We start from the raw sequence: 25,707 nt of genomic DNA on the forward strand, positions 1-25,707 counted from the left end.
GAGGAATCATTCTAAAAGGTCTTTGGATAATCCTGCCCGGTATAACAGGTTTGAATGCCCAAATAGTCAGAAGACAAGCTAAATGAGCCAAACAACTTGGTGGAAGAAAATAGAAAATGGTAAGGACTGCAGTGAAAACTTAAGGTGTGTTTGCTTGATCTGCCATAAAATCTCACTGATTGTGTGGCATAAGCAACAGAAAATATTGTTTTATAGATCAGGACACCAGAAATCAAATATTAAGGTGTTAACTATAAAGGAAGGATCTGTTCCAGGTGCTCCATGACTTCAAGTTGGATCTGCACGTTCACATGGCCTTCTTCCTGTGTGCATGGCCTTGTCTGTGTCCAAATTCTTTTTACAAGGATACCAGGCATATTGGAATAGAACCAGATTTAATGGTCTCTTTTTCTTCTGATTGGTTCTCTGTTGACCCTCTCTCCAATTAAGGTCATATTCTGGGGTACAAGAAGTTGGGATATCAATATACAAATTCTGAGGGAGTGCAGTTCAATCCATAGCATACAGACAGGACAAAATAAATCTGAGAGTGTGCTCTGATAGACTCATTTCTCTGATTCTGGTTCAATCATCAGACTTGCATGCGTGGAAATGAAAACTGGAATAGGGAAGTAAGTGGTTCACCAAAGGTCATAAGTAGAGGAAGACAAAGGCAGACCTGATTCCCAGGCAAGAGCCCCTGTTTCTGCCCCCTCTGGTGTAGAGGGCCATTTCTTTGTTCTTTGTTCTTTTTTTGTTGGTTGTGGAGCTCAAACCCAGGGCTTGGACTCTGCCCCTAAACTTTTGCTCAAGGCTAGCACTCTACCACTTTGAGCCACAGTGCAACTTCGGGTTTTCTGGTGGTTAATTAGAGATCAGAGTCTAACAGATTTTCCTGCCCAGGCTGGCTTCAAACCACAATCTGAAGGGAGAGTGAACCTCTCAAGTATACAATGCAGTATACAATGTTGTCAGGGATAGCTTCCAAAATATATGCTGGGCATATGGGGGTCATGTGTCCAAAGATACAGATGAGATAGGGTATGGTGACAGCTACTGAGATAATGAGGTATCACATAGTATTTGGTCCATGGAAGACACTCCATAAATACAGCTTGCTTTTTTTCTTATAATCACATACCTACACATTTTATGTTTTCATTTCTATGACCAGGGACATCAGTATAAAATTGAAAAATATATTTTAGTAATATGGCTCTAAATTACTAAAATCCATGTTCTCATTCACGATATTCTCAACATGATATATTTAGCTATTGGAAAGGCATACATTTCATTGTTCAAATACATGGAGAAAATGATTATAGACGTATTTATGATGTTTATGTAATTTTTCTTTTACATAAAACAATAACTCTTCCTTGATCCTGCCAGATTTTATGACCATCTGACTTTAGATTTTGAGTGAACACAGTGTTAGTGTTTGTTCTGCAATATCCAATTTTCTCCACACACCTTTCATTCTTTGATTATTCCAGCCTTTTCACATCAGAATTTTTGCTCAGTTGGAGCCTGGATTACAGAAGTGTTATGAAGTACCAACATTGTAGGGAACTCACTCAGGTACTCTGTTAATAAAAATAAATGAGAGCAATAACCTCCAATATATGTTTTTATTTTTGTGGGTTCTTTAGTAATGTATGCAACAGCACAAAACACATCCTGCGTTCTCAAAGAAATATTGACCTATCTCACACAAATTACAGCATAATGTTGAATGGATACTACCATCTTGACTGATTTACTGGCCAGTAACCACTTACAAGTGAAAATACAAAGAAAGATAGAAAAAATCAGGAATTTGACATGTAGTTAGTAGATTTTTCAAGATGTACAGAGAAGCACTGATTCCTTCATTCCATCCCTTTCTGTCCTTCCCTTCCTTTCCTCCCTCTCTTCTTCCTTTCTTTCCTCCTTCTTTCTTCCCTCCTTCCTTCCTTCCCTTTCTTTCTTTTCATAAAACTCAATAAAATACCTCACTAAGCATGATGGTACACATCTGTAGTTCCACTTACTTAGGAGGCTAAGTTAGGAGGACTGCCTGAGTCTAACAGTTAGAGACTGGCCTAGATATAGAAAGACCCGGTCTCAGAACTAAACTACTTCATTTATAACTTGTATTTGTTCAATGTTTTGACAATCATAATATGCAGATACCCTTTTTCTCCCTCTAAAGCATACTATTCATCATTCCCATTTGTGGTGACATAAACTTGACAAAGCTCATTGTAGTGTAGGTTGTAAGTGACAGACTCTGTCATCACTCAGAGACTGGTTCTACTTGCCATCTGTGCTTCTTCCATGATCTACCCCTAGATAGTCTCTAAGATCCTGCCCTGAGATCAGGAAAGTACAATTATCTTAAAGAATAGTTCTATTTTATTGAATCCAAGTTGATGGCCTACGCATTTTTGGACATTTTACTGAAAAGGTTCATATTGAGGAATACTAAGCAGCTGATCACCAGGATGGTGACAAAATAGATCCTGTGTGACAACCAACATATATGGCCGCTCACTGCACCTCAGCTTCAGCACCAGGCCCCTCAGAGTGCAGAGGCCTGTATCTCAGCTAACCTCACCTCTGTGGAAATTGAAATTGGGTGAGGAGCTCACTTATAGCTGCAAGTCTATTCTTGCCTTTTCTATCCCTATCCCACTAACCCCGCCCCCCCCCCCCCCCCCCCCCGCCCCAAGACATCTCCAAAGGATGCTAGAGCTCTCAGGATTTTCTATAATTTAGTCTGAAAGAAAAATCACTACTTTTTTAAGTTGGTTAGTACTTCCTTCATAAAGCTATGTAACTTCTCAAATTGTTAAGTATTTAATTTCAGTTAACAAAATTGTTTGTTATAGATATGACATATTGAATTGCTAATTTATCCATAAATAATGTATTATAATTTAAACTGTTTTCCCCCAAGATAACTCTTTTCTAGAGAAGGATGGGAGATAAGGGATTCTTTTTCCAAAATCCCCAATCATTCCATGGTACCACTGCCAGTGCGACACAGGGACCCTCTACCAAGCAATCCATGGTGTTCGTCAGCTGTAAGGGGATTGTGAGAGCCAACTTCCTTCTACTCAGAATTCTTCTTGTGCTCACCATGAATTCCTAAACACTAGATATTCTCTCCCACTTCTCACTTCCAAACACCTCCCAACTCTGCCAGTGGTGCCTAAAATATTGTTTGTGAATTATGGGAGTAGAATTGGAGGCTCACCTCTAAGATGCAGATATATGAAGAATTATAATCATCCTATCAGCTCCACACTGTCTTCTGTGGTCCTGAGTGTCGTGCCGAGATGGCATATTTACCCAGTAATGCCTCAGTTACTAAGCTCCTCCCTTCATTTTCCTTCCTGTCACCATCTAATCTCCAAGACTGATTCATTCTTCCAGAACTGTTTCTTCAATATGTGTCTCCTTTCTGACCTAATGCCACTTTTAAAGGCCCCACTGTATCTCATTTGGTTCTGAAGTAGTTGCCTCATTGTCTCTGCCTTTCATTCCCCCTCAGAGTGTTTCTGAAACAAGGACTATAAAATCAGAATGCTCTGTCCATGGTGGATGGAGCAGGTCAGAGTGCTGTAAATGCTGAAAAGCCCTCATCAAGAGCAAGCAGTGGACAAACCAGTGCTCGTTCATTTCCATTTTTCCTTACCAGATTTCTCCCTGTCTATCACTGCATTCACATTTTTCTTCACACAACCATATTGTCAAACTACAGCTGCACATGGTCACTAGAAAGTGGTATCCTAGCCTCCACTCCAGGGGAAGATCACAGGCAATAACACCTAAGAGGAAGCTCGCTGGACCTGAAAACACACAATATACCCACACAAGAGCAAGGGCTGATGCTCTCCCAGAGTGTTTCTCAGCAGAGGGACCTGCAGCATTTGTCTGGAGCCCTCATGGACTCATATAACTTGCTTTGAATCTTTGTGACTAGTCTCTTCACTATTGCTTTCTCACAGGTAGGGCCAAGTGAGGAGGAGGAGCACCAGGTCTTAAAACCATGAGGTCCCTGGCAACTCTTTTCACCTTTTGGAGCCTAGTTCCTCACCAGTTAAAGGAGGATAATGAACTTTTTACTATCTTCACAGGAGGAATTGAAAGCCATGTATCATATGGAGACTGAAATTTGAGAAAGTGGGCTACTTGGTTTTAAAATCAGAAGAACTAGATTTTAGAGTCACGCTGCAATATTCACTGTGTGTCTAATCTAGGCCTCATCAGTGAACATCTCAGAACCCAGGCATTTTCATCTGGCAAAGGTGATTATATAAGACTTATATAAGGCTATTGTTAGTCAGGTGAGACAACGCCCATGAATCATAAAACATATTATGTACATAATGTTATTATATTACCCTACTGTTAATGGCATGCTTTCTAGAAGGCAGGGTTATGTAATCCTGCTCCATCACAGGCTAGCCCAGCATCTTGCTTCTTCAGAGGTATTCACTGAGCATTGTCTGGGATTCAGCATGTGGAGCCACTTGACCCTGCCTGGTAGAGAGAGCGTGCCCCTGGGTCATGCATGATGCAGGGCAGGAAAGTCTTAGTGGCAGGGATCCTAGCTTGTCTGGAGACAGTCTTTCTGTGGGTGGTCTGGACATAAGATAATATTCAACTACAAATCAGGCTCCAAGGGTTCATGTACCGCAAGATGAGGCAGATCCTTCCAGGTGAGAGGATTTACAAAATGCCTGGAAGCTTTTGCTGAGGACTGCCTGTTTTTATAGGGTATTCAGACAGGGTTTTAAAGGAGTGTGTGTGTGTGTGTTGTGTGTGTGTGTGTGTGTGTGTGTGTGTGTGTGTGTGTGTGTGTGTCTAGATCTGTCTTTGACCATTCAGGTTCTTCAGCCAAATCAGTCATACTTTTACTAGAGGTAAAGAAAAGTAGTAAGAGTGCTGGATTGGAATCACAATGCAACACCTGATTCTGCTCTGCTTTTGCCCTGTTGGGCCTCTCATTTAGCTTCATGTCTCTGAGTCTCAAGTTTCCTTTTCTGTAAAGCCCAACCTATCTCACCAGAGTCTGTGTGAGCCATGGCAGGTGTTTAGGAAAAGAAAACGCACAATAACACTGGAAGTGTCTTCTCTTGCTTCAGGGACTCTGTGACACAAGGAATGCCTCTATTCCTACAGTCAGGCTCCATTTCAACTTGTGACACTATTGGCAGCACCTGCTGTTGGAAAGGTTTATTTTTATAGCTCCTGGGAACTGGACTCTGCCATTCCATGAAGGTGCTCATTGAGGTCTACAAGTACAGTGACTAAGACTTTCAATTTTTCATGGATCAAAAAAAAATGAGTAGGACACTGTGATCCGGTAGACAAATTTAAGAAAACTGTGGTATAAAGTTGCTGGGACTATAAAAATTCATGATATGGACTTAGGCTTTACCTGGTAACAAGAGTAGCAGGAGAAAAAAACCACTTCACCTGACCTGAAGGAGTCTGTGCTTTTCTCTACTCTGCCAAGTTTAGAATATAAGAAACTTGAAGTAGACCATGCCATGTTTTGCTCATAATTGCATCTCACTGTGCCTGGCATATCCCAAGAAGATATTTAAAAGTGAGTACTTACAGACCATTTGATCATATGTTCACAAAATTATGGTTGCAAAAACAGTACATGTATATAATCCCAAGGAGAAAAGATAGGACAGATATTGGCATTGTTATAGAAAAAAAGCCATTATCTTTGTAAGCTATGATTACAAGTTATCTTACTTTTTGTCTTTTTTATTTCTACACTATAACTTTCCACATGTAACATATATTAGTCATGGAATTAAAAACATTAAAATGAATATAGAGATATATAATTATATTTTAATCTCTCTCTTTTCATTCTCTGGCTTATTATAGTAGATTTGGCTTATTATAGTAGCTACAATATAGATTTTGGAGTTTGAGAAAAAAACAGAATGTTAATATCTATACAAATCCAAATGCTTGTAGAAATTGTCATCTGGAAGCAGTACTAGCTGGTGTTTTGTCCCTAATGACATACAAATCAGACAAATATGAGATGCTAGCATGTAATACAAACTCTGAAAGCTTTCACTTTCTTTTTTTCTGTTAGTTCTAATAAAATTGAAGACTAGACAAATATTGGAAAGTAGAGACATGAATCACCAAGTCATAGACCATCAACACCTGAAAGAAATATTCTCCAGCCCCAACCTACTGCCATCTTTGTGCCCTCTGGCACACAGTTTGTATTGAATAAATTGAAGACTTCTCCCCTTCCAGGTCTTCACTTTCATCCCAGACAAAAGGAAATTGAACTAGAATGTTGCTAGTGGCCCTCTGCCCTGGCGGCATTTTATTCTGAGGGAAACATTCATGAATGGGGATTGTTGAATAGGAATGGGAGATTAATCCCCTTAGCTACTTCTTCTATCTCAGGATTCCTTTTCCCCTTTGGATTGAAACAAGAAAGAATTGTGAAATCCCTGTCTAGGGTACTTTGGGATGTAGAAGGGGCTGTTGGGAAGGACAGCTCTTGGGTGTCAGAAGAGTGAAAAATATTAGCGAGTTTGGGCTAAAGTGCCAGGAAGATTGGGATATTCACTAGGTTGAGCAACAGCACATTATGGCCAGTAGAGCTTCAGGGCACCAAACTCCTGCCTTGCTTTAGCATCCAACAGCTAAGATGTGGAGTGTTGTGGATTCTGGAAAACTCTGGAATGAAAACTCACATCAAAGAGCCCTATGTATCATTGTAATGCTTCATGAATGGGAAGACAGTGTGTGGGGCTCTTCTTGTGTCTACTAACATCAGTGTGGAACCGAAGAATCTCTCTTCATGGATATAATTTCCTCATCTGTGAATGACAGTTTTGATGAGATCAAGTCAAGTCTCCTCAAAGACTGACCATAAATTAAAATATTATAATACCTCTCATGGTTTGACATATATGGGTCATTTGTATAATATCCATAATGGATGCCTAATGATGAATTAATGTAAGGTGGATACTTTTCCATCTTGTGTGAATAGAAAAACACTTGAGTTGCCTACCCAAAGATTCTGTGACAGAAGAGCAGTGTAGGTATTTGACCTTGTTGTTAAAGCACCAACTTTGATTTCACATCATTTTTTTTCTGCATGTTTAGTTTTTCCATATTTTTCTTTAACTTAACTCTTCTTTCCATGTACATAGCTAAAGTTTGGCATGTTACATACAAGACAGAAAATATAAATTTCCCGTAGTCTTAATGCCATAGTGGAATAAAAGAGGCTATGTTTGCTACATGCAAAAGTATAGTTTAACTCATGTATTTCATTGTTCATATAAAAAGTTAGTTAATCATGGTAGCACATACCTATAGTCCTGGCTCAGAAGGCTAAGGCAAGAAGGTTTTGAGTTCAAGGCCAGGCAGAGATACTTGGGGAGATCTTGTCTCCACATCTCTCTCTCCCTCTCCCCCCTCTCTGTCTCTCTGTCTCTGTCTCTGTCTCTCTCTCTCTCACACACACAGACACACACACAGACACACCTACACACACAGACACACCTGCACACACGAAGTGTTAAACACTAATTGCATGCTTGACACCTATGTGGGAACATTTCCCTTGAGTCAGGCTCAGCCCTCCACTCAGAGACCCACAGAATAGAGCTCCACCCAGGGCGAGGCATCTACCTGGGCTAGGAAGAAAAGCAGGCTTGTCCAGCGGTGTGTTACATTGTTAGTATTTACTGCTCCCAGAGAGCATGCTGATGGCTTTCAGGTGATGCATACTTGGCAAGTGTCTTGTCCAATAACACAATCTTGATTATGGATCATTTGCAATGTAAACTTCCAGTCTGCAAAGAATGGTAGAATAGCATCCTGGGAATTAAAAGTTCCATTTTCATCAATCTTATCTCAACTTCATCCAAAGATAATTTTGTTTCATGTTGAGTTTTTGGATCACACATTCATTCCTAGAAGAGGCCTTTCCTTCAACAGGCATCACTGCAGAGGACCGCTGCTGGAACTGAGACTGTTCAGTTCTTAATCCCAGATTCTCTTTTCTGAGTTGTGAAAGCATGAACAAAGCATTGAGCATTCCTAGACTTCAGTTGCCTCACCTATGAAATGGAAGTAACAACACCAATTATTACTTCATTGCATTGTTGGAAGGAATAAAATAAAGTGCTTGTGACAGTGTTGAGCACAAGGAAAGCTAGATGATACAAGGTCAGTCAATCAACTTTACCAGGGGAAGAGAAATTGTCCGTTGTGGAAGGACAGCATAGTGTGCTACTTCCTGTCACAAGGAAGTGATTAATTCTGAGTAATCTCAGAAGACTTACAAAGGGTTTGATCAAGGAAGTAGAAACACTACATGTAGCGCAGATTTATTATCAGGGCTTAATCTATACTGGCTAATTAGTGTGAGACTGCTGCTTCTGGGATTGGTGCTGGACTTGAGGTCAGAAGAGCAGGCAGTTAGGAAAAGGAAATGGGAGAGGGGTGGAAGAAAGTAAGGATGGCCTGGACTCTGGACACTGGAGCCCATTTCTTTTTTATAATTTTTAAATTTACTTATTTATTGTCAAAGTGATGTACAGAGGGGTTACAGTTTCATATGTAAAGCAGTGAGTACATTTCTTGTCAAAGTTGTTATCTCCTCCCTCATTTTCTCCCACCTTCCCCCCTCCCCTATTCCCTTACCCCCCCTGTAGTACAGTTGGTTTATAGTTGGTTTATATTGTCTTGTAAGTATTGCTGTTGCCTTGGTTTGCCTTTGTTTCTCCATTTTGATATTCCCCTTCCCTACTTCTGATAAGCATATATACAATACTCACAGCCCATTTCTATCTTATGCCACTCCTGGGAATTATGTTAGTTACCTATGTAGCTGTGCATGCTGGTCTTAGGATTCTGTGTTGATTTGAGAGAACAGCTGGTGGGAACAAGAGGAATTGAGATCACAGCTGTGGCCCTACCCCAACCAGGTGAGCTGGCAAACCAGAGAGAGCATGTGTAAGATACCACAATGCATGGTGTCTTGTACCAACCTTCTAAATATTAAAACACAGTAACTTCACTTTAATAGTTCAACTATTAAAATGATTCTCTTAGCCAATGTTAATGTGAAATAACACAGATTAGGGAAATGCAGCTCTATTTGCTCATGTTGATGCAGAATAAAACCACCATACCACCACAAAGGAAGAGATGGAATTGGGTCAGAAATAGTACTTGCTTGTTCTGAGGAAAAAGGAGAGAATATTCTAGCCCCAGGGGAGGTCATTGAGATTCAATGGAAGGATATTCCTGATGCAAGCATTCATGATAATTGGCAATAGCAAAGGTGGATTCTTTCACAGAGTCAGCACAGCATAACCGTGAAGCACTATAGTACGAGGATGCGGACCTCTATCTATTCATTGGTTCATATTTCTTTTCCTTAAGGCAATGAAAGAAGCACTAGACCCAGAGCCAGGAGACTTGGTGTCAGTTCCAGCCCTGCCCCACGCTCTATTGATGACCTCAGATGTCCCTCCACTCTTGGAACTTCATAATCTCATCCCTAAAAGAGGAGAGAGGAACTGAAATGGTAACTAACTCTCCTGAGTCATTTCAAACTTACAATGTGTCTGGCAATCTTACAACAAAATGGACACAGTACTTTTCATTCCAGTGAAAACCCAAAGCGTTACTTGACTTATATCCCTAGACCCTGGAAGAAGGTACCAGCTTTCCCCATATCCACCCCCCCCCCCCCACCTTTCTTTTTGCCAGTTCTGGGCTTGAGCTCAGGGCCTGAACACTGTCCCTGGCTTCATTTTGCTCAAGGCTAGCACTCTACCACTTGAGCCACAGCACCACTTCTGGATTTTTCTATATATGTGGTGCTGAAGAATTGAACCCAGGGCTTCATGTATATGAGACAAGCACTTTACCACTAGGCTATATTCCCAACCCACCACATCCCCCCATATCCCCCCTGAGATTTATGTAGTTCTGCCATTGGTTGGGTGCTGAAGGTCGGTTCAAGGACAATCTTATTTGTCTTGGTAAGAACAGATACCAACTTGAGGGACAGTCCCACAAATTCATAGGGTTATTGATTGGTGAATTGGGGGCTTTGCAATCTCCCTAAGAGGAGATTGAGTCAGAAACCGGTTCTTCAAGTCCTCTCTAACATTGGCCTATATTCTTAGGAGAATTACAGGATTGAATAACTAGAGAGGGGTCAAGATACAAGCCTGGTAAATGTGTGAAATAACATGAATTCCAAAGTTAAAGCCACCTGGCTTTTGATCTCATGAACATAGTAACTATTTCTGGTTGGATTAATTCTAGAAAAAGTGTTCTGTCCCTCCTAAATTATTGGAGTAAATCCAACTATGGCTAATAAGCCTTTAACCTATTTCTAGAGATACTCAAAATTTTGCATCCCAGGAAAACCCAGGTGTTGTGCTTTGTGGTATCCAATAAAACATTGTGACTGACCGTTGTTTTTTAACAAAATTGTAGCTATTTCTGTATATGCAACTTAGCATTGTGTAAAATATTGAGTTTGGGCATCAGAAAGCTAATTGCAAACAGGCTTTATTCTGGAACAGTTTAATACATACTGGGAAAATTATTTCATTACTTGAGCTTCAGTTATTCTTCTATCACAAATATATGATAAAATAGATTGTTAATAGATTTGGGGTAGGGAGATGGCAGGGATGGAACTCCAGGGCCTTATGCATGTTAAGCAGGTGCTTAACATAGTGCTTAACATAGCTCAGTAAGCTATACCTACAGCTCCATTTACAGATCTTAAATAAGAATGTATATAGAAACTGCATGGCATGTGGAATGTTCAATAAATATCATGCCATTTTCTTATCCTTTAAAAAGTAGAAAATGATGAAGATATCATCTTTCTGATTTTCCTATTTGTCTGTTACTAGTTATTTGTGCTGCATGCTTGTCCTTGATGAGTAGACAAGTGATTACAGGTACCAAGGTTAAAAAATTGTGGAAAAATTTGTTTTCACTGTTATTTTCCATACAAATCACTAACGATACTTTATGTCTTTGAAGAGAAGCTCATTGATCCTTTACAATGTGAGATTTCTGGAGGTGTATGAAAAAGGCAGCTGATTTCTGGCTTTTCACAATCATGTTTTAGACATGAAATAACCGTGAACCTTATATTCAAAACCCAGAGGCATTCAGAGATGAAATATTCTTAGAAATCATTAAGAAATCTCATGTCTGAGACACGGAGAGGGAGCTTGTTCAAGGTCACCCAGATGGTTAAACACAGGGTAAGGACGGGACTTATGTCCTGATTCGTCAGCTAATGGCAATGAGTTGCCACAGAGTCTTTGCCAATTCTTCCTATAATCTTGGAAATTTCCTTTTGGCTTCTAGGTACTGACTTTTCCATGCAGTAATAGATGGTGAGGATAATTCATGATCCACACCTTATGTAGATTACTGTGGATTCACCAGGCTGTAATAAGTATTCTGCCCCTTGGAGTTGGGCACAATCCATGTATTGTGTAATAATAATCATCTGAGTATTACAAGGGGACATGTGTTGTATTTGTGAAATGGAAGGAGCTTTCTTTCTTATAGCATGTAATCCACTAAGGTACTGAGTAGCCCAGAATTAACCACTCAACCTCACTCAATTTATCTGGAATATGGTCCAGACCATCACTAAGCTTCTTCTGCATCTAATAAATATTCCAAGGAACTCTCAGTTACTCAATTTTAGATCTGAGCTATATGGGATAAACACATTCATGCTTCTTGTTCTCTTTTGTTCTCTCTCTTCCTTCCTTCCTTCCTTCCTTCCTTCCTTCCTTCCTTTCCTTTTTTCTTTCCTTCTTTCTTTCCTCCCTCTCTCCCTCCCTCCCTCCCTCTCTTCCTTCTTCCTTTTTTATCATTCTTGAACTGAGGGCCTGATCTCTGTCTCTGAGCTCAAGGCTAGCACTCTACCATTTGAGCCACAGCACTCCACTTCCTGCTCTGTGTGTGTGTGTGTGTGTGTGTGTGTGTGTGTGTGTGTGTGTGTGTGATGAAATGGAGATATGAATCTCACATACTTTCCTGCTCATGCTGGCTTCAAATCACTATTCTCAGATCTCAGCCTCCTGAGTAGCTAGGATTATAGGTATGAGCCACTGGTGCCCAGCCTAAGTACACTTCTTAATGCCAGGGACTCATGGCACCTTAAAGTCATCAGCAAGGGAATTTTATAAGCTAATAAGAATGAAATTGTAAATTGGAAAGGGATATAAGTTTCTTTTTAAGCCAGGCTTATCTGGTCTAAAGCAATGACCAAGTAAGCATGTACTAAATGGGATGAGTCTCCTCTTTCCATTTTGCTCAGGAAGAACAGCTCTTTCCATGGACTCCATCAATGGATATTTTTATTGACAAGCAGTGATGAAAAGCCAGGATAAGTGGATTCATACCAAGATGGAAGGCCAGTTTTTTTGTCTTTATCTCTGGGTCTTAGTCTTTATCTCTGGGTCTGATAAACACCATTGAAGAACGCTATGAGCCCTGGCCAAGGATTTGAGGAGGCCTGTTGCTATCTGGCTGTGTTAACTTTAGCCTAGCTTATTCTATTGTAAGCATCAGCAAGAGGGGGGAATGGGTCTAGGGGGGATTTCCTGGTCATTTAAGGGCTACTGTTTCTCTAGTGGTTCCTCTGCATTTTCAGAGCAGACTTTCCAAAGCAAGCATTCTTGACCAAGCTCATCTCCCAGACCAGAGATCCCTATTTCTTTTCCATTAGGAGTTGTAGCACAAGAATCATATTTAAGCCATTTGCAACTGTAACCCATTCCATTGCAAAAAGTATTTGTGTTCCAATAATTTTTTAAAAAGCTTGCAATAAATAAAGCCAAAGGCAATCTTTGAGGACTGCAATTAAAGATACATCAGTGGTAGGGGTTGAAGGTGGAAGGGGAGTTGGAAGAGGGAGACTGGGCTTCCTCTTGAAATCCTGCACAGCCCAAGCAGCCACTGCAGTGGTACATACCCTAAAACTGCTGAGTTGACAATGCGTTCGTGGCATCACCTTCACTAGTTTCAGTTTAATGTATTTCCCCCAGGAATCTTTTATCTGTGGAGTCTGGCATAAGCTGACACATTCATTGAGACTGCTTTCAAAAATAAGCCTAATGAGTTTATTCTTATTTCAGAAACTTGGGAATTAATCTGTGGATGAAAGAGTTAAAATGTCACTGGCCTCAAGAGACAGGCAAGCTTTGGCTGAACACTTGAGGAACAAATATGCAGAGATGGACAAAGATCTTCAGGCTCAAAGGCTTGTTTGGGAAGAGATTCACAAAAGTTTAGATGCTTTTGCTAAAGATTATCTGATTTATTCACACTAGGGACGGAAGGATGAAGAGAAATTTGAATAACTAGCTAAGGTTGAGATGTGCCCTTGCTTCCTTTTCACTGCCTTTGTTTCCAGGCTGGTGAGGCGGGGCCAGCGTGTGGGTGTGGGTGTGGGTAAGTGTGTTGAAGGGAAATACATCCCACTTGCTTCAAAGCCTTTGCACTTGAGTGCACAGGGCACTGGCTGGTGAGAGACTGTCCAGATGACTAGGAGGCTGTAGAGAGTAGGAAAATCCACTGAATACTCATGGCTCATGCCTTGCTATTGAGGAGGATGAGACCTGAGCATCAAGGCCAATCCAGGCAGAAAAGTCCATGAAACTCATATCTCCAATTACCTAGCAAAAAGTAGGAAGTGGAGGTATGGCTCAAGTGGTAAAGCAATAGCTTTGAGTGAAGAAGCCAAGGGATGGGCCAGACCCTGAATTTAAGCCACAGTCTTGGCACACACACACACACACACACACACACACACACACACACACACACGAAATCGTTTTACTAGAGGCTCACCAAAGCACAGATAGAGAGGAAGCAGAAAAATGGGGAAGGAACAGGAGTTTTAGGAAAGAAGCAAAGTGACAGGACACCAGACGGTGTGTGACCTCAAGTAAAAGTCCCAGGACAGCACAAAAAGGCCTGAATTAGCACCCTATGGGACCTGAATCATTTCAGTAGCCATGGCTTCCATTTCAGTGATGTAACATGAACATTTTGGTCAATATCTCTGCCTCGTGTTGTTGTGAAGACTAAATGAAACAGAGTCAGTTGAAAGTTTAGGGTTCTGTGCTTGGCATAAAATAGGCACTGAATCAACATTTATTATTTTTAAATGTTTACGTACATTTTAATGCAAACCCTGGATCTCTGTGTGATTCCCAAACTGGTTTACCCTGTCTCCCACAAACACTCAGTGTCACTAGGAGCAGTAAGCAGTACATTCTCTCTGGGAGACAAGATAAATTGGCTCACTTTTTTAAAAATGCTAAACAGTGCAACTTCAAAATGCTGGCAAAAGCCAGAGCCAAAGTAAATTCCCTCCTGCTCTCCTTTCTTCCTCTTGTTCTCCTTGTCTCTCTTTTTTCCCTCTCTCTCTGTATCTTTGTATTTGTGTCTCTATCCTTGTCATTCTCCCTCCTCTCTCTCTCTCCCTCTCTCTCTCTCTCTCTCTCACACACACACACACACGAACTTTCAAACCTTGGAAGGCAGACAAGAGAGAAAAAAAGAAAGAAGAAAAGAAAAAAGAGTAGGCCGCTGTTGCCTCATGTCTTGAGCATAACTGACTGAGTTCACTTCAAAAACACAAGGTGCACTGTCAGAATTGCCTTGGGCAAAGTTTGTACTTTGCTTGAATTCTCACTTTTGTTTACCAAGGTAATAAACCGGTCCTCCACTGCTCCAGGTGTAAAGCTATTATGAAAAGGCATATTTGTCTTTCACCCCACCTCAGATGCACTGGTAGTGGGACACCCTGCACTGGAGGAGCCGACAGGATTTATTTACAGAGAAAAGCTGGCAGGCACTAAGGGGAGAGTCTCTAGGGTGGGGAAGGCTGAGCCCCTGCACAGACCTGGCCATCTCATCTTGCCCTTTCTCTTCATCCGAGGGCACCCTCAGACACCAGTGCTGGCCTTATTTGCCCTGACAAATAACTCAGCCTGCCAGCTACCCTCCAGGGGCCTTAGCCTTCTCTGTTGAAACAAGTTATGTCCCTGTTGGCTTTCTCTCCTAAGTTTTCCAACCAACCTGTCACCGGCATACTTTATCCAGTCAGACCAATGTGAGTAAACGTGGCAGCTGCAGAAACTTTTGTTCCAGTCCTGTGCCTGAAAATCTCCATGAGTTTAGCTTTCCTCCACCCCTTTCTCCTTCACACAGGCTGAATACACCCTAAAGGGTTATCTGAAGCCTGGAGTGAGTGGGAGGAAACTTTCACCCAAATCTCTGACTGAGCTAAATGGCCTGGAACCCACTCGAATTCATTGGCTGAAATCTTGGCATGGCAAGGAGAAAAGAATGTATGGAAAAGGGCAGGCTCAGAACACCAGGGCTGTTAGCTTGAGCAAGTGGGAGAGTTCCGGAAGGACTCACTCCGATGATGCTGACTTCAGACTCTTGAAGACCACCCAGAAACATGCAGTAAGGCACGCAGCGACAGCAGCAGTTGTCTGGCTAAAACACCTCAGCTGAGAACACAGGCAGCCCTCGCTGGCCTCAGCGCTGTCTTGGGCCTCCCATTAATCTTCAGGGAAGGAATTCTAGTTCCTACACAACTTGGGTTCTTCTATTTCCTGAGCCCTTACTACATGCAGAAGCTTCAGCTGAGTGTGTGTGTGTGTGTGTGTGTGTGTGTGTGTGTGTGTGTGTGTGTTGGGGGAAGGGGGTAGTCAATTGCAAGGATGCAAAAACGATTGTTGAACAGGGTATGAATCCCACTTTGAACACTAGCTAACTGTTGTGCAAGATATTTAGACTCAATATCTGTAAAATGGGAATCATAATAGTAATTACCTCTCAGAGTTGTTGTAAAGAAGGATCGAGTGAAGAGCCCTTTGTAAACTCTACAAAGCTGTACAAACAATGATAGTGATAACAATATAGGACACATTATTAAGAACAACTTACAACTGGTTGCTAGTGTCTCATGCCTGTAATCCTAGCTCAGGAGGCTGACTACTAAGGATCAGAGTTTGAAGCCAGCCTAAGCAGACAAATCCATAAGACTCCTATCTCTAGTTAACCAACAAAGAAGCTGGAAGTGGGTGTGTGGTTCAAATGGTAGAAGACCAGCCTTGAGCGAGAGACTAGCAAGAATGTGAGGCCCTGAGTTCAAGCCCCAGTAATGGCAACACACACACACACACGCATGCACGCACACACATGCCACCTACATACACGCAAACAAGAACAACAAAGACACGTAAGTTCAGAACCGGCTTTGCCAGTTGTTACTTCCTTTGTACTGCCTAGACACTCCGTTCAACAACTACTGAAATTCAGAAACAAGGGAAGGCATTTGGTATATAGTGGTTAAAATAACCCTTCCCTCTTTGGGTGCTTCCTTGGTGAGCAGAGAGGGTAGGAAAAGATATTCTATCATTGAACACCTTATTACTGCGTGGCTAATATTCAATCATTCACTCACTACTCATTGAGGGCCAATTATGAACCTGGTACTAATCTTGGCACTGGGAATTGTTTTAGTTAGACAGGGTAATATAATGAGTCAATGTAGAACTTATTTCTTATTCATCTAACAGTCCTGGCTGGAATGTAGGTTGCTGGGGCAACTCTCTTGCACTTAGTCATTCGAGGGCCCCAAGTTCTTTCATCTTGTGTCTCCACCATTCCCTAGGGCCCTGCTATGACCTGACAGGAGGGGGAAACTTGTAGCAGTGGGCATAGGAGTTTTTCACAGCCAAGCCTGGAAGCTGTGCCTTATATTTCCACTTAAGTTCTATCAGCTAGAACTCAGTTACACCTAACTACAAAGGAAACGAGACCTGCTTTGTTCCCAGGAAGAAACAGATTTTAGTAAACACCTAGTCTCTGCTAACAAAATGATATAGCAGGAAAGCAGACAGTATCCTTGCTTCAAAAAGCTCACAGGCCAGGGAAAGTTATGCTAAACAAATAAACACAGAACCAAGATCACCTCAGATAATATGAAGGAAGTCAAATAGTGAAATTGTGAAGGCTTCACGTGAGAACCATCTATTTGGATGGAAAAAGAAGCGATTGGACCAAGTGACACAAGCTAAGACCCAGATGAGGGCAAGTCATCAGATACGGCAGAAACAAGAATCCTGGAGGCCATGACAGGTATAGAACCATGAGAATAGACTGGTCAGGCCTGTTGAGAACAGAGAAAAAGTCAGTATTGTGTATGTGAATGAGAGGAAGACATTTGGGGGGGCGAGGTGGTGTATGAAGACATTGCAGAAGGGGCAGACTGTTGATGATTTTAGAAGCCACTGTGAAGAATTTTGATTTTAAGCAGTCAATTATGTTTCAAGATTCCTGGTGATCGATGTAGAAAAGATGGGCCTGCATATTCATCTCCAAATCGCCTAATCCACTCATTGCCCTGTCACAGCTCTACTGGGCATGGCAGACACAGGCTGTCATATCAGCTGACTTCCAGTGAGGCAGCCAGGGGGAAGTGTTGGAAGGATGCTGGAGAACAGGAGAGAGGAAGAAGACCGGTATATCTCTCTTCCCTTTCTAGCAACAGTCTTCTCTACTGGGGCTATGATCCCTCCATGGTTCCAACTCTTGTTGAACAGACCCACCATTGTCCATTGACTTCTGGACTCCAGTAACACAACCTTCACATTATGGACCCTTGATCTAGCCTGGTAGCACCAGAACAATAATCTCTGCCCTTGCTAATGTCTGAGTTCGTTTCTACAAGTTTTGGTTTGTTTTTTTTAACCAGTACTGGGGCTTGGACTCAGAAACTGAGCACTGTTTCTGGCTTCTTTTTGCTCAAGGGTAGCACTCTGCCTCTTGAGCCAGAGCGCCACTTCTGACCTTTTGTATATATGTGGTGCCGAGGAATGGAACCCAGAGCTTCATGTATATGAGGCAAGCACTCATGCCACTAGGCCATATTCCCAGCCCTGATTCTACAAGTTTTTATCACCCATGTAACTAATAACTTGCACTCAACAACCTCTGCTTAAATCCTTAAAGCAGCTTCAGTTTCTTCAACTGGACCCTGAGGGTACATATAAAACATGTGCTTCAGGAATGACCCCTGGGCACCAAGCATCAAGCCTGGCACATAGAAGATCCCCAGAGACCATATTAGTTCCTTGTTGCTGCTGTTACAACAGAAATTCATTCATTCATTCATTATTTTTGTGCCAGTACTGGGGCTTGAACTCAGGACCTCATGTTTCCATTTGGCTTCTTCACTCAAGGCTGTCAATCTACACTTGAGCTACACCTCCACTTCTGGCTTTTGACTGGTTAATTGGGGACAATATCTCATGGATTTTTCTGCCAGGGCTCTCTTTTAACCTCTACTGCAGCACCCAGCCTCTTGAGTAATTAATATTACAGATGTGAGCCATTCACACCCAACTCAACATAAATTTCTTATCATACAGACCTGGAGGTCCAAAGTCTGGAAGTAGTCTCATCAGGCTAAAATTCAGGAAACTGTAAGGAAAAAGCCATTTTCTTTTACAGACTGTAAAGTCTACCTGAATTACATTCTCATGGCCTCCGTCCCCTGTCTTCAAAGCCTTCAATGTGAAGCAGAATCTTTCTCAACATGCCAAAGGGTGATTTGGGTCATCCCTATTTATGAATCTTAGTAATTCATTGAGGCCACACAAACCATCCATAAACTTCCCTATTCAAAATGAGCTGCAATGAACTTAAGTCCATCTGTAACTTTTATTTTCCCTTGCCATGTAAAATATCATGTTCCCAGCACTTGAGAGTGGAACATGGACATCTTTGAGGAAGCACAGTTCTGCCTGCAGAAAAGTGACTGAATAAATAAGCAGGAATGGAGGGAAGGATGTTACAAATTTTTACTAAAGGAAGTGGGTGCCAGTGGATCATGCCTATAATCCCAGCTACTGGGGTGGCTGAGAACTGAGATCCGTGCCTCAAAGTCAGCCTAGGTTAAAAAAAAAAAAAAAAAGACTGTGAGAGTCTTATCTCCAATTAGCCACTCAAGGGGGAGGGGGAGGTGGAAATGGAATTATGGCTAAATAGGTAGAGTACCAGTCTTAAACAGAAAAACAAGCACCCAGGTCCTGAATTTAAGTCTCAGTACCAGCATCAAAAAAAAAAAAAAATGCTAAAGGAGACAGCAACATGGTGGCTTGTATGGTACAAGTTGATATTTGTGAGAGAAATTGAATATGGTTGTGATAGTAGTTGAAAGAGATTCTCTTCAGATATGCTAGAAACATAATTTACTGTTGCAAATCCCACAGTGTGTGTTCTTGCTTACCCTCCCTGGGATATGATGCTGGGATACAGCTCCTGTTTGTCTCTCACTCAGGATGGCACGTAGGTTTCTTGTTTTCCCAGTGAAAGGTTCATTGCCGAGAGGGGAGTGGGTGAAGGCAAACTGTTGGCTGCAGGCACGTGAGGCCCATCAGTTGCAATCCAGGGACAACTGGAGTTGATGCAGGCATTCCTTCCAAATGTAATCAAACGCCTCCTGTTGCCAGACGATGTGTTATTCAGTGTGGGGGGGGGGGGCTGGTGAAGCTTGTTGTGAATCTGTAACTTTATCAGATGGGTACTGGGAGGAGAGAGAGGGAGAGCAGAGGGAGAAGCTCCTTTCACTGACAAATAAACTTCCAAACTGTAGCAGTTCCTGAAAAACTCTTGAAACCTCCTGCCAAGGAGGAGTCCCACAGAGAGGTGGTGGACCGTCAAAAACCAAGCAGGAGGGCTGGGGATATAGCCTAGTGGCAAGAGTGCCTGCCTCGGATACACGAGGCCCTAGGTTCGATTCCCCAGCACCACATATACAGAAAACGGCCAGAAGCGGCGCTGTGGCTCAAGTGGCAGAGTGCTAGCCTTGAGCGGGAAGAAGCCAGGGACTGTGCTCAGGCCCTGAGTCCAAGGCCCAGGACTGGCCAAAAAAAAAAACCAAGCAGGAGGGTTTGAGGCAGTGTAAACCCTGTGTGTACAGCACATAGCACAGCCTCTCAAGAAACATCCCGAGTCCTGCTCTCCTACTTTGTGGGGAGACACATTTGAAGAGGATCCTATGTGATTAAGTATAGAATGGCTCTCTAAGCAAAGTATTATAGCAAAAGACTTTCTTTAAACTGGCCTACTTGAGCTGGAATTCCCATCACCACCCTTCCTACAAATTCCTGGGCAGAATCAGAGGGAAAAGTCCTTGCCAGGGCTGATCTTGGAAGAAGGGGAGACTTGTCTTTGAGAGGGCTTAGCTCTGGGTGCATGTTGTTAGTGACTACAACCCTAGGACCCACAGAATCTGATCTCTTTATGCTTCAGAATTTTGTAAACCCACTTGGGTATTGAGACCTCTTAGAGAAATCTTTGGGATGGTAGCCTATTAAGGCAATGTGTCTTGGTTGTGTATCTCCAACTATTACTGTCAGTTCGGAACATTCTTTAGAAAGAATAGATGATTTTGACTATGTAAATGACAGATAAGGCAGTATAATTCTCTCTCTCTTTCTCTGTGTGTGTGTTTGTGTACGTGTGCACACACACATGGGCACATACCAGTAATGATCTTAAACTCAAGACCTAGGCTCATAGTCCCTTAGTCTCTTTGGCTTTATGATGGTTAGTTGGAAATAAGAGTTTCATGGAGTTTTCTGCCCAGTCTGGCTTTAAACCTCAATTCTTAGTTCTTAGTCTTCTGAGTAGCTAGAATTACAGGCAGGAGCCACCAGCCCCCTGGATAGTATAATTGTATCTTTTATCAGCACAAATATATTGAATTAGGGATTCATTTCCTCCTTATAGGCAATTTTGTCATTCATGCGAAACTTGAACTATTAGTTCACTCCAAAAATGTATAATGGTAGACATAGGACTTCTTGGGAAGGATTTATTTACGATTTGGGAGAAAGCTAAGGAATGGGAGGGAGACTGACTTTTCACTGTCTGCTCTTCTATACCTATTGGATTTTGTACAGTGTGCAGAATTAAATACACATTTTAATGCACAGAGCTAGTACAATCTTGGCTACATAAAATCAGGCAGGTAGGACAGGTAGCTACAATGAACTTTAGATAGAATTCAATGCCATGTCATAAGAGCATCTCTCTTATCCATAAATTTTCTTATTATCATTAAGTAATTGTACAAAGGGGTTTCAATTCAACATATCAGCTGAAGAAGATAATGCATCTTGATCAATGACACCCCTTTCATCCTTCCTCATCTCTTCCACCTCTACCCAGCACCCAGTAATGAGTGCCCTTGACACTCAAAGGAAGAAAAACTGGCCCATAAACAAAGCCATTTACAAGCATTAATTATATTATTCCTTCAACTTGAACCTGACCTGTGGCCCTAGAAAGATCTGTTTTTTGGGTTTTTTTAAATAAAAAATTCTAGTCTACCCAGATGTGGCGGTATATGTTTATAATTCCAACACTCTTAAGATCTGGAAGATTTTAGCTTAGACTAATAGATTAAGACTCAAAACAGAGATAAAGAAAGAAAAGAAAAGAAAGTTAAGTTTGATTCTGAGCTACCTGCTAGTGGAGATAGCCTGCTGCCTTGCCTATTTTCTGAGATATTAGTTCACAAACTGGACAGTATGGATCTAGATTGATTGAGCCTGACTCCAGACATGGGGAGGGCCACCCACCTTATTGTCACCAGAGCATGTGACACTCACACTAAGGAAACTGCCAGCCCTTCAGAAGCCTCCCTTAGTTATGCAAATTGAAGTTGTTGAAGGCATGAACCACTAGACATCCAGTGTTATTGGTGTGTTGGAGAAAAATGTAATAGAGGATCCAGTTATTTTCAGGTAGGATAGCCCAATTCTTGCCTTTGCCTAATACGGTGAGACTTTCTTTGAACAGGAGCTCACATGTGCAAGAGAAATGATGATTAATTCAGAGCCCAGCAGAGTCAGGTCCTCCAGCTGGCATGATGACCATATTCCCTAACAGTGTTCATTGTTGGCTTTCATCACTGCTGTCATAGCACCTGTGTTGTCGGCCATTCCATGCTGGACAGAAAAAACACCCAGGAATGAATGTTCTTTTCCTTTGCTCAGTCAGGAAAAAGAAAAAAAAATAGAGTGATAACATAGCTTGGGCCTGTACTTCTAACTACTTAGGAGGCTGAGATCTGGAGAATCATGGCTCAAAGCCAGCAGAACAAGTCTGTGAGATTTCATCTCTAAAAGGTTTGGCGGCTGGTATACTCCAGTGTTAGAGTTCCAGATAAGTGAGCAAGCATGGAGTCTAAACCTTGGCACCAGAAAAAAAAAAAAAAAAGCAAGGAGAGGGATAACATGCATTTATTCTGTGCCTTTTAACTTATAGTGTCTTTCACATAGTGCCTTTAGTCTTTTGTCTTTAGTGTCTTATAGTGTCTTTAGTCTTCTAACAAGCCTGAATTGATGTGTATATTAACACAAGTAAGGATTGTAGGAATACAGTTATGGAGGAGAGGTATTGCATGTTTTAGATTCATGAAGTCCCTAAGGGTCATCCAAATCTGGATGATGATGGTCACATAGTCAATCAACAATAGCATAGAGACTGGGATGCTGTTTTCTGTCTCCAAACCCAAAGCTCTTCTAACTCTCCTTAGTTCCCAGAGACATACTCCCATTCCAAGGCTATTAGGAGTACAGAGAACCTCTTTGCCTGACAAACTTTTACCCCTCCTTGCTATGCTGATAGGAAGATTTCTTTGAGTAACTCCTATTAATACCAACTATATGTAAGCTGGGCACTGGGGGCTCATGCATGTCATTTTGGCTACTCTGGTGGCTGAGTTATGAGTGTCACAGGTCAAAGCCAGCCCAGGCAGGCTAAGTCCATATGATTCTTATCTCCAATTAACCACCTAAAGCTAGAGGTGGAATTGTGGCTTAAGTGGTAGAGTGCCAATGTTGAGTGAAAAGGCTAAGGAACAACACACAGGTCCTGAGTTCAGGCCCTAGTGCTGTCATGCATACACATGTACACACACACACACACACACATACACACACAAACACACACATCACATATCACCCATCACACATAAAAAAAGCCTGCAAAGGTTCTTATTTTCCCACCATAATGAAGATTTGCCAGATATGTCAAAGCTGGAAAGAAACTGAGGCCCAGAGAAAGAAGCGACTGCTCAGGGCCACCTGACAAACTCTTGGTAGAAGAAGAAGAGGCCCACACTCTGGCTCCATGTTGAAAGGATTCTCTACTCCATCGTGCCTAACTTCTACTTGCCAGCTCAGCTTTGAGCCATTTTCCAACTCACTGATTCAACAAATATGATCTGAATATGCTCAGTGACACAGACTTTCTTATAGCTTATTCCAATACAAAATATGATGGCATGAGAAACAATCTATTATGACACAGAAAGAAGCCTGATGACTCTGCATCTTCAGACCTTAGCATAGCTATGGGGCAGGGTGTGTGGGGTGGGGAATGGGGGAAATTTAAGGAAGGAGAAGGTGAAAGGTCTCATCTGGAAATGAAACTGACATCATGGAAGTCCTTAAGTTCCCTTGCAAGAGTCATGTTACTGAAAATAACCAGGCTTCTTGGAACTGAAGGAGATTTGGTTTTCTTATTATTTTAGTTTTCATAAGCTTATCTTGTTGGCTTTATTTTTTCTCAGTCAATGAAAGTAGTTTCTAAGGACTTTCTAAGGACTGAAAGTTTCACTTTCAGGGTCTAAAACTTTAGATTTGGGCTTCCTAAGCCTTCATAAAGGCTCAGCATTCCTAGCCAAGACTGAGTTTTAAATGACATGAACACAGAAAATGCCCAGGGAGTAGTCATTATGTTCCTACAAAAATTGTGTGTGTGTGTGTGTGTGTGTGTGTGTGTGTGCGCGCGCGCGCGCGCGCGCTGGTTCTAGATCTTGAACTCAGGACATGGATGCTATCCCTTACCTTTTTCATTTAAGACTGGCACTCTATCACTGAAGTCATGCCTCTACTTCTGGCTTTCTGCTGGTTAACTGGATATCAGAGTCTTTAATTTTTATGCCTGGTCTGTTTTTGAACCATGATCCTCAGATCTCAGTCTTTTGAGTTGCTAGGATTACAAGAATGAGCCATAGTCATGAGTGCCCAGCTACTGCAAAGTCTTTCTCCAGCATGTGTCTGAATTAGATCCTTGTAAGGACTGTAACATTCACCCTTGAACAATAGCAAGAGATATACTTCCATCCGTTGCTTTCAGTCTGGCTCTCATCTCCTGGGGAATATCCTAATTCATTTTATAGGAGACTTAGCTCCAATTGTTTTCTATCACTAGATGATGACCCTTCCTTTGTTTCTCCCTCAAATTCCTTTGTAATCTTCAGGGACAAAATCAGATGCCAACTCCTTTGGAAATCTCCCAGCAAGTGTTGTGACCCCATGTGGGGAAGCAGTATCATCTGGCTGTTAAGAGGTTACCTTATTGAAATCTAGGTTGTCTTACCTGCTGGTGCCTTGAGTAATTCACATAGGTGCTCCATGAGCCCAGTTTCACAGTGTGCTTTGAGCAGGAACTACCATATTTAATGTCTTCAATAACATCTCAGTGGAGGGTTAGTCCAACTGTTAATCACTGAGCTTCAGAGGATTCAAAAATCCAAGTGACATGGGCACTGAGGTCTGAACTTAGGACCTATGCTTGCTAAGCAAGTATCCTGCACTTGGAGCTATGCCTCTGAACAAGGTCTTGTTCCTAGCCTGGACCATGATCTTCCTGCTTATGCTTTCTACATAGCTGGGAGGACAAGTGTGAGCTATCATGCCTAACTTGTTCATTGGTTAAGATAGAGTGGAGAGACTTTTTAAAATTAACAACAATATAACTTTAAGGAGTTGTACAAAGGGGTTTCAATATTTCAGTTTATAAGTACAATGCATTTTGATTAATATCACCCCTTCTATTGTTCTCCCCCATCTCTCCCAACCCTACCCATCCCTTCAAGTTACCTGGTTCCATTTTCAAATATGTGCATTAAATATTATGACAGTATTTGCCTACCCTTCTTCTCCCTGTTCATCTGTCCTCCCTCTCCTGGGTCTCCCTCCTTGCTGACAACAAAATCCAGGCTGGCCTTAAACTTTGATCCTCCTGATCTCAGCCTCCTGAGTAACTAGGATTACAAGCATCAGCCCCTGCATCTGGCTGATGTATTTCTGAGACCATCGTATCACAGGAAGACAGAAAGGCTCAAAACCTCTGTGAAGAAGACCATAACTCATTTTTAGGACATTTTCTATAAGAAGAATTAGAGAACAAGGGACAGTTGGTTCTGAGTAGTTAGATCCGATTGTCTGCAAAAGTTATTAGAAAAGATAGAATTTGAACTAGACCTTGAAGAGAGGATAGAGCCCTCCAGGCCAGCCCTACAGCCTGGGGATGAGAAGCAGTGTTTTGTGGCCTTCCCAGAAAGAATGGCTTAACCTCTGAGGCAGTGGAAGTGAGAGCACTGCATTAGGTCAAGCTGTTATGTGGCCAGGGGGAAGATTTTAGATAAGACGAGGAGTGAGAGGCTGAGAGGAAGATGTGGGAATGAGAATACCCATTTATTAGCAGAGTTAATTGGAAAGATAGTATCCATCTCTTAAGGACTGTAAGTGCTTTTACAAA

General features: G+C 41.9%; 1 long non-coding RNA gene across 4 annotated transcripts in view; it reads right to left on the reverse strand.

Annotated features, from left to right (window-relative positions):
* Window positions 1–24,676, reverse strand: part of LOC125351887 — a 56,786-nt gene extending 32,110 nt beyond the window's left edge. Inside the window, exons 1-4 of one of the 4 annotated variants that reach the window (XR_007211046.1) lie at window positions 24,544–24,676; window positions 19,376–19,672; window positions 7,786–8,117; window positions 1,477–1,589 (exon numbers count right to left, since the gene is read on the reverse strand). This is a non-coding gene — a long non-coding RNA (uncharacterized LOC125351887). Of the gene's footprint in view, window positions 1–1,476; window positions 1,590–7,785; window positions 8,118–19,375; window positions 19,820–24,543 lie in introns of those variants that run through there. The other 3 variants (XR_007211045.1, XR_007211047.1, XR_007211044.1) reach the window with 3 other exon arrangements.
* Between the last annotated feature and the right edge of the window lie 1,031 nt (window positions 24,677–25,707).

The sequence above is a fragment of the Perognathus longimembris genome, chromosome 5, assembly GCF_023159225.1.
Source record: "Perognathus longimembris pacificus isolate PPM17 chromosome 5, ASM2315922v1, whole genome shotgun sequence".
Classification (NCBI taxonomy): Eukaryota; Metazoa; Chordata; class Mammalia; order Rodentia; family Heteromyidae; genus Perognathus; species Perognathus longimembris.